Raw genomic sequence first — 14,772 nt, forward strand, 5'->3', positions numbered from 1 at the left:
TAGGTCCCAAGAAACAAAGAGATCTTCTGTTGAATCTGACAATTAATATTAATGGTTGTACAGTCGTCTCAAATAAAACTGTGAAGGACCTCGGCGTTACTCTGGACCCTGATCTCTCTTTTGACGAACATATCAAGACTGTTTCAAGGACAGCTTTTTTTCATCTACGTAACATTGCAAAAATCAGAAACTTTCTGTCCAAAAATGTTACTTCTAGGTTAGACTACTGCAATGCTCTACTTTCCAGCTACCCGGATAAAGCACTAAATACACTTCAGTTAGTGCTAAATACGGCTGCTAGAATCCTGACTAGAACCAATTGTTTTTAAAATTATATTACTCCAGTGCTAGCCTCCCTACACTGGCTTCCTGTCAAGGCAAGGGCTGATTTCAAGGTTTTACTGCTAACCTACAAAGCATTACATGGGCTTGCTCCTACCCATCTCTCTGATTTGATCCTGCCGTACATACCTACACGTACTCTACGGTCACAAGATGCAGGCCTCCTAATTGTCCCTAGAATTTCTAAGCAAACAGCTGGAGGCAGGGCTTTCTCCTATAGAGCTCAATTTTTATGGAATGGTCTACCTACCCATGTGAGAGACGCAAACTCGGTCTCAACCTTTAAGTCTTTACTGAAGACTCATCTCTTCAGTGGGTCATATGATTGAGTGTAGTCTGGCCCAGGAGTGTGAAGGTGAACGGAAAGGCTCTGGAGCAACGAACCGCCCTTGCTGTCTCTGCCTGGCCGGTTCCCCTCTTTCCACTGGGATTCTCTGCCTCTAACCCTATTACAGGGGCTGAGTCACTGGCTTACTGGTGCTCTTTCATGCCGTCCCTAGGAGGGGTGCGTCACTTGAGTGGGCTGAGTCACTTATGTGATCTTCCTGTCTGGGTTGGCGCCCCCCCTTGGGTTGTGCCGTGGCGGAGATCTTTGTGGGCTATACTCGGCCTTGTCTCAGGATGGTAAGTTGGTGGTTGAAGATATCCCTCTAGTGGTGTGGGGGCTGTGATTTGGCAAAGTGGGTGGGGTTATATCCTTCCTGTTTGGCCCTGTCCGGGGGTATCATCGGATGGGGCAACAGTGTCTCCTGACCCCTCCTGTCTCAGCCTCCAATATTTATGCTGCAGTAGTTTATGTGTCGAGGGTCTAGAGTCAGTTTGTTATATCTGGAGTACTTCTCCTGTCTTATCTTGTGTCCTGTGTGAATTTAAGGATGCTCTCTCCAATTCTCTCTTTCTTTCTCTCTCTCGGAGGACCTGAGCCCTAGGACCATGCCTCAGGACTACCTGGCATGATGACTCCTTGCTGTCCCCAGTCCACCTGGCCGTGCTGCTGCTCCAGTTTCAACTGTTCTGCCTGCGGCTATGGAATCCTGACCTGTTCACCAGACGTGCTACCTGTCCCAGACCTATTATTTGACCATGCTGGTCATTTATGAACATTTGAACATCTTGGCCATGTTCTGTTATAATCTCCACCCGGCACAGCCAGAAGAGGACTGGCCACCCCTCATAGCCTGGTTCCTCTCTAGGTTTCTTCCTAGGTTCCGGCCTTTCTAGGGAGTTTTTCCTAGCCAAGGTGCTTCAACACCTGTATTGCTTGCTGTTTGGGGTTTTAGGCTTGGTTTCTGTACAGCTCTTTGAGATATCAGCTGATGTACGAAGGGCTATATAAATACATTTGATTTGATTTATGTAAGAGAGGATGCCAACCCCCAGTCCCATCATCACCACCTTACCTACAATTAAGATAACATACGGACCAACTGGGGGCCCAATGCTGGTTAGGAGACACTGCTCGAGATATTATGTTATTGTGATGACCTGAGAGAATATGAAGTTTAGTAGCACTGTAATGCATTAATCATATGCTGTTCTTACATCTTTCCCTTTCTGTCTTTTACACTCTTTCTCACACCTCTCGCCCCACCTCCTCTTTCTTCCTGTTTCTACAATGCACACCAGATGTGCATTGAAGTACAGATTGAAATTGTACTTATAATATACCCAGACTCACATTAAGGATCTCCAATCCAAAATTAAATCTAGAATTGGCTTCCTATCTCACAACAAAGCCTCCTTCACTCATGCTGCCAAACATACTCCCATAAAACTGACTATCCTACCGATCCTTGACTTCGGCGATGTCATTTACAAAATAGCCCCCAACACTCTACTCAGCAAACTGGATGTCGTCTATCACAGTGCCATTCATTTTGTCATCAAAGCCCCATATACGACCCACCACTGTGACCTGTGTGCTCTTGTTGGCTGGCCCTCACTACATATCCGTCACCAAACCCACTGGCTCCAGGTAATCTATAAGTCTTTGCTAGGTAAAGCACCGCCTTATCTCAGCTCACTGGTCACCATAGCAACACCCACCCGTAGCACGCGCTCCAGCAAGTATATTGCACTGGTCATCCCCAAAACCAAAACTTCCTTTGCCCACCTTTCCTTCCAGTTCTCTGCTGCCAATGACTGGAACGAATTGCAAAAATCACTGAAGCTGAAGGTTTAAATCTCATTTTCTAACTTTAAGCATCAGCTGTAAGAGCAGCTTACCTATCACTGTACCTGTACACAGGCAATCTGTAAATAGCACACCCAACTACCTCATCCCCATATTATTACTTACCCTCTTGCTCGTTTGCGCCCCAGTATCTCTACTTGCACATCATCATCTGCACATCTATCACTCCAGTATTAATGCTAAATTGTAATTATTTCACCCCTATGGCTTATTTATTGTCTACCTCCCTACTCTTCTAGATTTGCACACACTGTACATAGATTTTTCTATTTTTCTATTGTGTTATTGACTGTCCGTTTGTTCATGTGTAACTCTGTTGTTGTTTTTGTCACACTGCTTTGCTTTATCTTGGCCAGGTCACAGTTGTAAATGAGAACTTGTTCTCAACTGGCCTACCTGGTTAAATAAAGGTGAAATAAAAATAATTATAATATTTATAATGCATGTTTTTTGTATTCATAACACTTGGATAATTAACTTCTTTCGATAAAGCGTTTCACATTCTCTGCTGGAATTGGTTCACATTATCTACTGGTTGAAATTAAGTCTCTCATTTGATGAAATCTACACCTATCCTTTGTCCTCAGATCAGCGCAGATGAAGGAAATTAGATATTGAGATTAACCTGTTTTAGAGTATTTAGTTGATGCATAGGGAGTACAATGTACTGTTTTTTACATTTTGTTTCTGTACATATGAATTACAAATCATCCTTTAACTAGTTAAATAATGTGTTCTAGTCTATTGCATAGTTACAATGTGTAGCCATTGATGTCCCAGGAGCAAGATTGGTAAACACTGTTGAAGTGTATATACGTAGACACAGCATCATTCAAATCCTGGAGTTTGATACTCCTGGTATTGGATATGACTGACATTTATACTTGAACCTATATACGTGATAAGTGAACAAGCTACAATGTGGGGAACTCATGCTTGGTAATAACTACATGTATATACGACGTGCATATTATATGCTAGCTACGTTACTTCAGCTGTATTGCATGGTAAATATCAGAAAGGCAGTAAACGCTTTAGCTAGCTAGATTCTTTACATCCACAGCCTGTTTCACAAGACGACAGACTGGTTTGCTGGTTTTCTCTGGAGTCCCTAAAACATTAACTAACACGAATTACAATGTCATAATTTACTCATGTCACAACGCCCATACAGCTAATTAGCTGGCTAATGTTAGGTAGTCAGTTAGCTGCTTAAATAGCGATTTTCGTAAATTAACTGTATGACAAAAAAAAAGCATAATCGTTTATATCTACATTAACTAACACATTCATCTAAAATGTATTCATTTAAAAAACATTTTTTTAGCATGATTCGGTGTTTCACCGCGCGGTGTCGCCAAAAGGGACATTGTACTGTTTGCCTCCGTGGACTTTTTCTGCCCGTTCCCAAACGCATTTTGCGGGTGGCCTGTAGGCTATTTGCCGCTGTACATTTGGGCCCTAAAGTTTAGGCTTATACAATACTGCCAGGTAGCCTAAAATAATGAAAGAAAAACCTCAATGTAGCCTATATAAATTGCACAAGAATGATACATTTATGGATTTTTAATGCATTTTTTTTCTCTTTATTCACCCGCCCTTCATCCACACAATATTTAATGTACATTTCACACCCACTCTGACTTGCCCAGTATGACGCAGGATTGGCAAAGGAGGGGGCTATACTGCTCCAGTAGATCTGCTTAAAATACCTGACAGCTGTTCCTATGCGTAGCTTATTGCAGGTCATGATTTCACATATTTCTTTGAAAGGTGTTGTTTTTCAGTCCCAATTCATCCAAATACATCCCATCTTACAGTAGAAAAACAATTAAATGTCAGTTAATTTGAGAACTAATGATGTACTATTAGAAAAACTACTGAGTTGAACAAACAACAATGCAAAGTTCTGTGTATGTCTCAGCTGTTTTGAGTTGAATAATTTTAGAGATAGGGATTATGTTCTTATTTAATCAGTGAAGGGCAGGCACTTGTTAGGCCGCTTTTGGGGGGAAAGATACATATTACACCATGCTATATGGACTAACATGTGGTCTGTCTGTCTCTCTCTTTTTCTCCCACTTTTAGTCTCATTTTGTGATCCTAGTTGTCACTCCTTGTCTCATCTCCATTCTCTTTGGGATTGTAATCATTTGGTGGCAAAGAATAGTCAATGAAGGTAATCAGTACTCTCCTTTTAACTTTCCTACCTCTCTATCCTATCCAATCAAATATGCAAAAATATGGATGTAGTCAGATTAAAATAAGAAGAAAAAAAAGAAAGAGGAATAGTGGCTGAAGAGCTTTGATACTTGCACATGTAAATTGATTACATTTTTTCAAAGTTCAGGATTACACCGCATGATTCATTGAGTGTCTGCCATCCCATGGATGCTGAAAAACAGTCGAGATAGAAGCCAGAGATTCTAAGCAACTATTGGGGATGTACAGGAATATAAGGAACATGGGATATCAACGCTTCTCGTGATTGACACGATATGCTGGTGCTACAGTGTTTCTCTCTATTGGACCACCACTGTCATTTACTTGAGACCTGAGAGGAAAACAGTCTGTTATATCTAGATACTATAACTCTTTGTTGTATGTTTTTCCACTTCAAATTGATACCCAACTTGCAGTGAATTTCCAGTATATTGCTGCCCTGAAACCATGATTTACAGGCCTATCTCTAAACATTCTTTGTTACAGTAACACTGCAATAATGCTGACAAAGGAATCTACCCAGTTGTGGCATACGCTTTTGAATGATAAAAAAAAAACCGTGGTGCCTCCTGAGACAAGTTTCCTAATGGAGAGATTGTCAAACTCACCTGTCGATGTCAAACAGGTTAAATACTGTCCCAAGTAAAAAGATTAGTTATGCAGGGTTGGCCTCCTGTCATAGAGGATGATGGACTGAGACCGTATGGAAAGCGCAAAACTGAGCTGAGTGTTCAAGATGGCTGCATACTCTGGGGATCCAGAGTGGTCGTCCTGCCCCCTGGCCGTTCACAAGTCATGGATGAGGTTCATGAGGCTCACCCGGGTGCATCCCAGATAAAAAGTTTAGCCAGATCTTATATCTGAAGGGCTAACATGGATCAAGACTTAGAAAACAAAGTAAAAACCTGTTCTGAATGTCAAATCAACCAGAAGATGGCTCTGCCCGCGCCACTGCATCCGTAGGAGTGGCTTGACCCTTTTATGGTTCCCATGTTCCTTGTCATGGTGGACGTGCACTCCAAGTGGCTGGAGGCTCACATTATTTTTTATTTATTTTACCTTCATTTAACTAGGCAAGTCAGTTAAGAACAAATTCTTATTTACAATGATGGCCTACCGCGGCCAAACCCGTACGACGCTGGGACAATTGTGCGCCGCCCTATGGGACTCCCAATCACGTCTGGATGTGATGCAGCCTGGATTATGAGCAACATCACAGTGACAACAACCATCAAGGAGCTGCGCCAGGTGTTTGCACCCCGCGGTCTGCCTGACTCTCTAGTGTCAGACAATGTGACAACCTTCACCTACTAAAGTTTACAGAGGTTTCCTTGAGAACATGATATGTGTACCTCTCGGGCTGCTGCGCTGCGATGTGGACGTGAATAACTAAATATTACCAAGCAGCCACTACAAATAACACAAGGTGTTTTTGAATATGGGGTGTTATTTATATGTATAGCAAGATACATATGGTGTTTAGCAAGTAACGACAAGATAATCGTTGAAAATGCACATGGTGTAATGAGGGAGGGGGTGGTCAACCGTGCCCGAAATTGATTTAGGCTTATCCAAAATAGTTTTTTTGAGGTATCAGCTTGACTGTGGAGGTCTGCACACTGTAAAATGTATAGTAATTTAGACTAAGAATGTATTGAGACACCAGTCTGTCATTACTACAAGTGATGAGAATAGATGAGAATAATGCTAGAAATATAAGAAGAATATACTGGATGTCAATGTAAATGTACATTCTGCCAGTATCGGTGTGTGCTAAATTGAGGGTTTTAAATTAAAGTGATAGAACCAACATGAAGCAGGACTGTCATTAAAATGTGGGTTGGATAATTTATCATCAATAGTTCTAATAAAAGATTTGGGAAGGCGAGGCTTCTAGAGACAGAGCTATGCCCCTACATTTTGAGGAGAGCCACTAGATTGTAGATTGTAGCTTGGGCTAAGCTTGCCACAATCTCATTCTTATCAAGGTTGGTGTGAAACTGTTATAACACCTGTTCTCTCTCTTCCCTGTGAAAGTCCATATGCATGTGCCATAGACCAAATTCGGGAGATCTCTAGAGACATAGAGAAAATTGGCAATGCTAAAAGAATTGTGTAAATTGGCTCTGCAAAACAGAGAGGCTCTTGACGATCTTTTGGCAGGTCAAGGGGACACTTGTGCAATCATTGGTGATGAGTGTTGTACTTTTGTCCCATGACTGATCTCACCTAATACATTGCCACTGTTGCTAAGAATAATTCCCCGCAACCAGAGTGGACGCCTGGGCTGCAGCGTGTTTTTTCTTCTTAGTTTGTCTAAATTGTGTTATTTAATATGATGTGTATGTGTGTGTATTTTGTATAAATTCTTTGGGAAATCTATAAACTTTAGTTCTCAAAAAATAGATTTGTCCCCGGACGTAGGACCTCCCACCCGCGAATACTATGGTAATTTAGAATACAACTATACTAAACTAGCTAGCTAGCTGTTGTTTACAAAAGCACCGGAAGTTATTTGGGGTTCCAGAGTTCACGCTCCTCTTCAAAATGCCATTAAAAAGGTATTTATAAACTATGTGGTTCCAGCCCTGAATGTGATTGGCTGACAGCCAATCACAAGACCGTATACCATGGGTATGACAAAACATTGCTCTAATTACTTTGGTAACCAGTTTATAATAGCAATAAGGCACCTCAGGGTTTGTGGTGTATGGCCAATATACCACGGCTAATGGCTGTATCCATGGAGATCCGTCGTGTCTAAGAACAGCCCTTATATATACCACACCCCCTCGTGCCTTATTGTTTAAATAAGCATAGTGCAGAGGAGACTGGTGGGAGGAGCTATAGGAGGACATGCTCATTGTAATGGCTGGAATAGAATCAATGGAATGGTACCAAACACATCAAACACATGGAAACAACATGTTTGACTCCATTCTATTAACTTAATTCCAGCCATTACAATGAGCCTGTCTGCCTGTAGCTCCTCCAACCAGCCTACTCTGGCACAATCATAATTACATGCACATGTCCATGATCAAAACCATTCCGTTTTTTTTCTCCCTCAAGTTGGCTTCTGAGGGAAAACTCTGGGGTTGGGTAGACCTACAGTACAGTCGTGGCCAAACGTTTTGAGAATGACACAAATATTAATTTCCACTAAGTTTGCTGCTTCAGTGTCTTTAGATATTTTGTCAGATGTTACTATGGAATACTGAAGTATAATTACAAGCATTTCATAAGTGTCAAAGGCTTTTATTGACAATTACATGAAGTTGATGCAAAGAGTCAATATTTGCAGTGTTGACCCTTCTTTTTTAAGACCTCTGCAATCCGTCCTGGCATGCTGTCAATTAACTTCTGGACCACATCCTGACAGATGGCAGCCCATTCTTGCATAATCAATGCTTGGAGTTTGTCAGAATTTGTAGGTTTTGTTTGTCCACCCGCCTCTTGAGGAATGACCACAAGTTCTCAATGGGATTAAGGTCTGGGGAGTTTCCTGGCCATGGACCCAATATATTGATGTTTTGTTCCCCGTGCCACTTAGTTATCACTTTTGCCTTATGGAAAGGTGCTCCATCATGCTGGAAAAGGCATTGTTCGTCACCAAACTGTTCCTGGATAGTTGGGAGAAGTTGCTCTCTGAGGATGTGTTGGTACTATTCTTTATTCATGGCTGTGTTCTTAGGCAAAATTGTGAGTGAGCCCACTCCCTTGGCTGAGAAGCAACCACACACATGAATGGTCTCAGGATGCTTTACTTTTGGCATGACACAGGACGGATGGTAGTGCTCACCTTGTCTTCTCCGGACAAGCTTTTTTTCTGGATGCCCCAGACAATCGGAAAGGGGATTCATCAGAGAAAATGACATTACACCAGTCCTCAGCAGTCCAATCCCTGTACCTTTTGCAGAATATCACTCTGTCCCTGATGTTTTTCCTGGAGATAAGTGGCTTCTTTGCTGCCCTTCTTGACACCAGGCCACTCTCCAAAAGTCTTTGCCTCACTGTGCGTGCAGATGCACTCACACCTGCCAGCTGCCATTCCTGAGCAAGCTCTGTACTGGTGGTGCCCCGATCCTGCAGCTGAATCAACTTTAGGCGCCCTGAAGCCTTCTTCACAATAACAGAACCGCTCTCCTTGAAGTTCTTGATGATCCGATAAATGGTTGATTTAGGTGCAATCTTACTGGCAGCAATATCCTTGCATGTGAAGCCCTTTTTGCGCAAAGCAATGATGAAGGCACATGTTTCCTTGCAGGTTACCATGTTTGACAGAGGAAGAACAATGATTCCAAGCACCACCCTCCTTTTGAAGCTTCCAGTCTGTTATTCGAACTCAATCAGCATGACAGAGTGATCTTCAGCCTTGTCCTCGTCAACACTCACACCTGTTTTAACGAGAGAATCACTGACATGATGTCAGCTAGTCCTTTTGTGGCAGGGTTGAAATGCAGTGGAAATGTTTTGGGGGGATTCAGTTAATTTGCATGGCAAAGAGGGACTTTGCAATTAATTGCAATTCATCTGATCACTATTCATAACATTCTGGAGTATATGCAAATTGCCATCATACAAACTGAGGCAGCAGACTTTGTGAAAATTTATATTTGTGTCATTTTCAAAACTTTTGGCCACAACTGTATATCAAGTCTGCGCTCTGATATAATTTATGTGCCTCAAGTCTGAGCATATCAGACTTCTTCGCTTTGACTACAGACAGAGAGAAAGGCATTTGGACATTACAGGTTGTCTGCAATATTGCACCCCGACCACTTAGGTGCAAATAGTGCCGATCGCCTTCAATGACAACGGAATAATGTCTAACTTCAGAAATGTAAGTGCAACCAAAATACACATAATTGTTTAATCGAATGTATTATCGTCTACATTCTGCTGCTCAGAACAAACCATAGTCTACGTTCTGCTGCTCAGAACAAACCATAGTCTACATTCTGCTGCACAGAATAAACCAAAATAAAGCCAGTCCTGCTGGTCAATGGTTATAGATAGGTTGAAAAAAAAACATTTTTGCCTTATGAGCTTTATGCAAGTGCCTTATCCTATCATAACCCAAGATCTAGGGCTGCATTTTATGTTTTTGTTGACAAGAGTGTGTAAACAATGTAGGCTATGAAATATGTCAATACTTGAATCTATAGCTCTGTCTATGAAACTAAGTTTGGTTACATTTCCCTAGCCCTATCTTTCATTGTATTTTAAGAATATTAGTATTCAATTAGTTCATTCCATGTTTTGTTACATTCAATTCATTTACCAATCAAAAGCCATGTAATTATAGGTCTATAAACTATGAATGATTAGAACAGCAGGCTGGATTAGTATTACCAGTTTAACTTTATACTATAAACCTGATAGTGCACATGCAGTAGGTTATCAGGTGATTGTGAGCCCTATGCCTAGGTCATAGTCCCAAAGATGTTAATTATTGCCTAGAGATGTCGCTCTATATTTTACAATGCTGCATGTTGCTGATAGCAAACAGTAACATACTATAGCCATGGCACACACCTTATCTGCTGCCTGTTTAATGAAGCCACTGTATTTTTTGTCTTCCCCCTTCTAGATTCTCTTGCTCTCTCTGCTGGCCATGGCATATGCACTTATCTGCAGTGGACAGCACTGTCCACTCTGTCCGCAAGGGACGTTTAATGTAACTTTTCATAGTAAAACAAATTGTATGGGGGGTTGACATATATCGCTGCTAAGCTTTATTGGCCTACTAATGATGGTTTTATGTTTCAATCATCAGCTAACTATGTTCTTCACAGTCCCTCTCAGTGTTTATGGTTACTGATGATATCGAATGTCCTCTCATTTAGGGCGATTTGCCATCAGAAACTGCAGCCAGCTGGATGTGGGGTGGACAGGACGTACCTGTATTCTATGCAGTGACTGTTCAGGTAAAACACACAACAACAACAAAAATCTATTACATATTGTAATAAGATTATTATTTCACTCATGTTTAACTTGATGGAGAAAATTCACTGGTATTCTTACTGGCATGCCCAGCAGATGTGACTTGAAGAAAATCTAAAATGGATATATCCGACATAGTAATGAAGAGTTGGATAATGCACATTAGTTGACATTTCATTAGTCCATTCATTCTTTGTTTGCTACAACTCAGGAGCTGGTTCATACTAGTACCTCACTTTCTTATGTGCTTGCAGTCTGGTCAATCTGTTGTTGAGTGTTTCTATATGTCTGCTTGACCCATGGCAGGTGATGGCAAGATGACTGTTATTTCCTGCTCAACCTTCTCAGACACAGTGTGTGGCTGCAAGGATGGCTACAACATTACATCAATGGGTGATTGCCAGAAATAAGTGCTTACAGTTGATTCAGTCAATATGCAATTGTATTTGAAAATAATATATTTTGAAATATCTTTCCTGTCTAAAGCCACGAGGACATGGAAATGTAATCTACAGTTTAATATTGTACAAGACTTTACAGTTCTATTTTGTTTTCAGTTGTCTGAAGTTTCCATGGTTACTGAGTAAACGAGACCGGATGTCAACGTGTGTAATCTGAGACTGTACATGCTATGACTAGAAAACAGCATGTAAAGTACACATTCCATTCTTGTCTCGACTCGTTCTGTATTTTGCAGAATTTTGGTTGGGTGCCCATGAATTGCATTCGTAGCCCACATGTACAACTGAGAGACTTCAATCGATGTCTGAAATCTGACCCATTATAGTGTTGATAAAAACATGACCAATATACTATATCTCTTTTTTTCTCAGATTCAACTCATTCTCCAGTGGAGTCTGTGGAGTCCATGATATTAATAGCAATGTAAGACTGCATGCCTCTTGTCAAGTTTAGTTGTTAATTGTTCATGTTAAATTGTGACTTGAAATTTGGCTGTATGGCATATTTGTGGGAAAGTGTGCCCCTTTTTGTCCAATGAGCTCATTTCTGGGATATACAGTGCCTTGCGAAAGTATTCGGCCCCCTTGAACTTTGCCACCTTTTGCCACATTTCAGGCTTCAAACATAAAGATATAAAACTGTATTTTTTTGTGAAGAATCAACAACAAGTGGGACACAATCATGAAGGGGAACGACATTTATTGGATATTTCTAACTTTTTTAACAAATCAAAAACTGAAAAATTGGGCGTGCAAAATTATTCAGCCCCCTTAAGTTAATACTTTGTAGCGCCACCTTTTGCTGCGATTACAGCTGTAAGTCGCTTGGGGTATGTCATTTTTTCCCATTCCTCCTTGCAAAACAGCTTGAGCTCAGTGAGGTTGGATGGAGAGCATTTGTGAACAGCAGTTTTCAGTTCTTTCCACAGATTCTCGATTGGATTCAGGTCTGGACTTTGACTTGGCCATTCTAACACCTGGATATGTTTATTTTTGAACCATTCCATTGTAGATTTTGCTTTATGTTTTGGATCATTGTCTTGTTGGAAGACAAATCTCCGTCCCAGTCTCAGGTCTTTTGCAGACTCCATCAGGTTTTCTTCCAGAATGGTGCTGTATTTGGCTCCATCCATCTTCCCATAAATTTTAACCATCTTCCCTGTCCCTGCTGAAGAAAAGCAGGCCCAAACCATGATGCTGCCACCACCATGTTTGACAGTGGGGATGGTGTGTTCAGGGTGATGAGCTGTGTTGCTTTTACGCCAAACATAACATTTTGCAAAAAGTTCAATTTTGGTTTCATCTGACCAGAGCACCTTCTTCCACATGTTTGGTGTGTCTCCCAGGTGGCTTGTGGCAAACTTTAAACGACACTTTTTATGGATATCTTTAAGAAATGGCTTTCTTCTTGCCACTCTTCCATAAAGGCCAGATTTGTGCAATATACGACTGATTGTTCCTATGGACAGAGTCTCCCACCTCAGCTGTAGATCTCTGCAGTTCATCCAGAGTGATCATGGGCCTCTTGGCTGCATCTCTGATCAATCTTCTCCTTGTATGAGCTGATAGTTTAGAGGGATGGCCAGGTCTTGGTAGATTTGCAGTGGTCTGATACTCCTTCCATTTCAATATTATCGCTTGCACAGTGCTCCTTGGGATGTTTAAAGCTTGGGAAATCTTTTTGTATCCAAATCCGGCTTTAAACTTCTTCACAACAGTATCTCGGACCTGCCTGGTGTGTTCCTTGTTCTTCATGATGCTCTCTGCGCTTTTAACGGACCTCTGAGACTATCACAGTGCAGGTGCATTTATACGGAGACTTGATTACACACAGGTGGATTGTATTTATCATCATTAGTCATTTAGGTCAACATTGGATCATTCAGAGATCCTCACTGAACTTCTGGAAAGAGTTTGCTGCCCTGAAAGTAAAGGGGCTGAATAATTTTGCACGCCCAATTTTTCAGTTTTTGATATGTTAAAAAAGTTTGAAATATCCAAGAAATGTCATTCATCAATCATGATTGTGTCCCACTTGTTGTTGATTCTTCACAAAAAAATACAGTTTTATATCTTTATGTTTGAAGCCTGAAATGTGGCAAAAGGTCGCAAAGTTCAAGGGGGCCGAATACTTTCGCAAGGCACTGTAGGGAACACATTAGAATAGGAAACACATTTTAAGGTACTATGCCCGTATTAGTCCCATATAGAGCCTGTTTCTTATGCATCTTGCTCTTTATAAACTATTAATACATAATTATTATGGTTAACAATTAGGTTATTAAAGATTGTCCAGTAATGCACACTTTCAACAACTTGTAGAGTCCATGCCATGACGGATTGAGGCTGTTCTGAGGGCGAAAGTGGGGGGGTGCCAATCAATATTAGGAAGGTGTCCTTAATGTTTTGCATACTCAGTGTATGTGTACCTTACAATAAAGTTTTTCCAAAAATATTTAGCTAACTCGCTATCTTTCTGTCTGCATGTCTTTCTATAGTGTCATTGTGCCCCTTGTGGTCCTTGTTTTCATTATCTCCATCTTGTCCATGGCCTTGCTTTGCTTGCGCCAAAAGATTTACAAAAAAGTAAAGAGCTCGTTCAACCAGATTGAAAGTATACTTTATGTAGTTGGACTATTTTATCTTATCAGACAAGTAGCACCCTTATAGGTGCTCAGGTGAGGTACCCCCAGTCCAGACCTCAACAGGCAACAATCTTTACATTGAAGTTGAATCAGTGCACGGAATACCACAATGATGTTGTTTTATTTGGCACATCTCACTCAAAAGAAATGATTTAAAAGCAATACTGCATGTTTCCTCTCTCAGGAGTACACCAAAAGCTGCCACAGAGTGTGTGATGTCACATGAATGAGGCTGGAAGTTGGAGCCAGGATTCCGAGCAGCTTTGGAAAAAACAGAGGGAATGGTGCCCTCATAGGGAAATTAGTGTTGAGCGCAATACACAAGCAGGCTCTCTAAGGATCTGTAACCCAACATTACAGTAGTGAGCTGAAGCTGTCAGAAATGTGAATTAAGTTTTAAGTATAAGAATGTAAATACTTAGATTCAACAGTATTGATGGTATTAAATTAAAACTAGGTAGGTGAGCGTCCTAGGTTACATAATTTAAAAATATATATATATATTGTATACTTGTATGACAATAGCTTAAGCAGGTATTTGTCTATGACATTTTGTATTGCAACTGTCCAATTATAGGCCTATTTGAAAAATAGTCTTTGTTATACTATATTGACCTAATAGGGATAGCCTTCTAAGACAGAAGCTTAAGCATCAATTTTTACTGAAACCGTGTATTTGTCTATATGACACGTTGTATATCAAGAGTTCAAATGATAAACCTATAGGAATTGTAGTCATTGTTTTACTATAGCCTACTGCATCATCAAACATAGGAGACAGATTTTAAACTTTTAAACTTAAGTTATTATTTATAATCATATAATATAGTATTAATTTGTCTCTTTGGAAGCCTGTTTGTTTATTTCTCTGTTTGTATGAAAACTGTGCAAATAAATAACGTTTTTTAAAGTTCTTACCACTAGGTGGTGGTAAGAACCTTGACATGATTCCTTTTTA

General features: G+C 40.7%; 1 long non-coding RNA gene across 3 annotated transcripts; it reads left to right on the forward strand.

Annotated features, from left to right (window-relative positions):
- Positions 1 to 9,422: 9,422 nt before the first annotated feature.
- LOC109875934 (uncharacterized) lies at positions 9,423 to 14,772 on the forward strand. Of its 3 annotated transcripts, XR_002252888.2 has the most exons (5): positions 9,424 to 9,602; positions 10,353 to 10,439; positions 10,609 to 10,689; positions 11,015 to 11,593; positions 13,999 to 14,772. It is a non-coding gene; the product is annotated as an uncharacterized LOC109875934 (long non-coding RNA). The 3 variants fall into 3 exon arrangements; XR_002252886.2 differs by having other exon boundaries at positions 9,423 to 9,602; positions 10,353 to 10,689; XR_002252887.2 differs by lacking the exon at positions 10,353 to 10,439 and having other exon boundaries at positions 9,428 to 9,602.

Source organism: Oncorhynchus kisutch, linkage group LG5, assembly GCF_002021735.2.
Source record: "Oncorhynchus kisutch isolate 150728-3 linkage group LG5, Okis_V2, whole genome shotgun sequence".
In the NCBI taxonomy this organism is placed as follows: domain Eukaryota; kingdom Metazoa; phylum Chordata; class Actinopteri; order Salmoniformes; family Salmonidae; genus Oncorhynchus; species Oncorhynchus kisutch.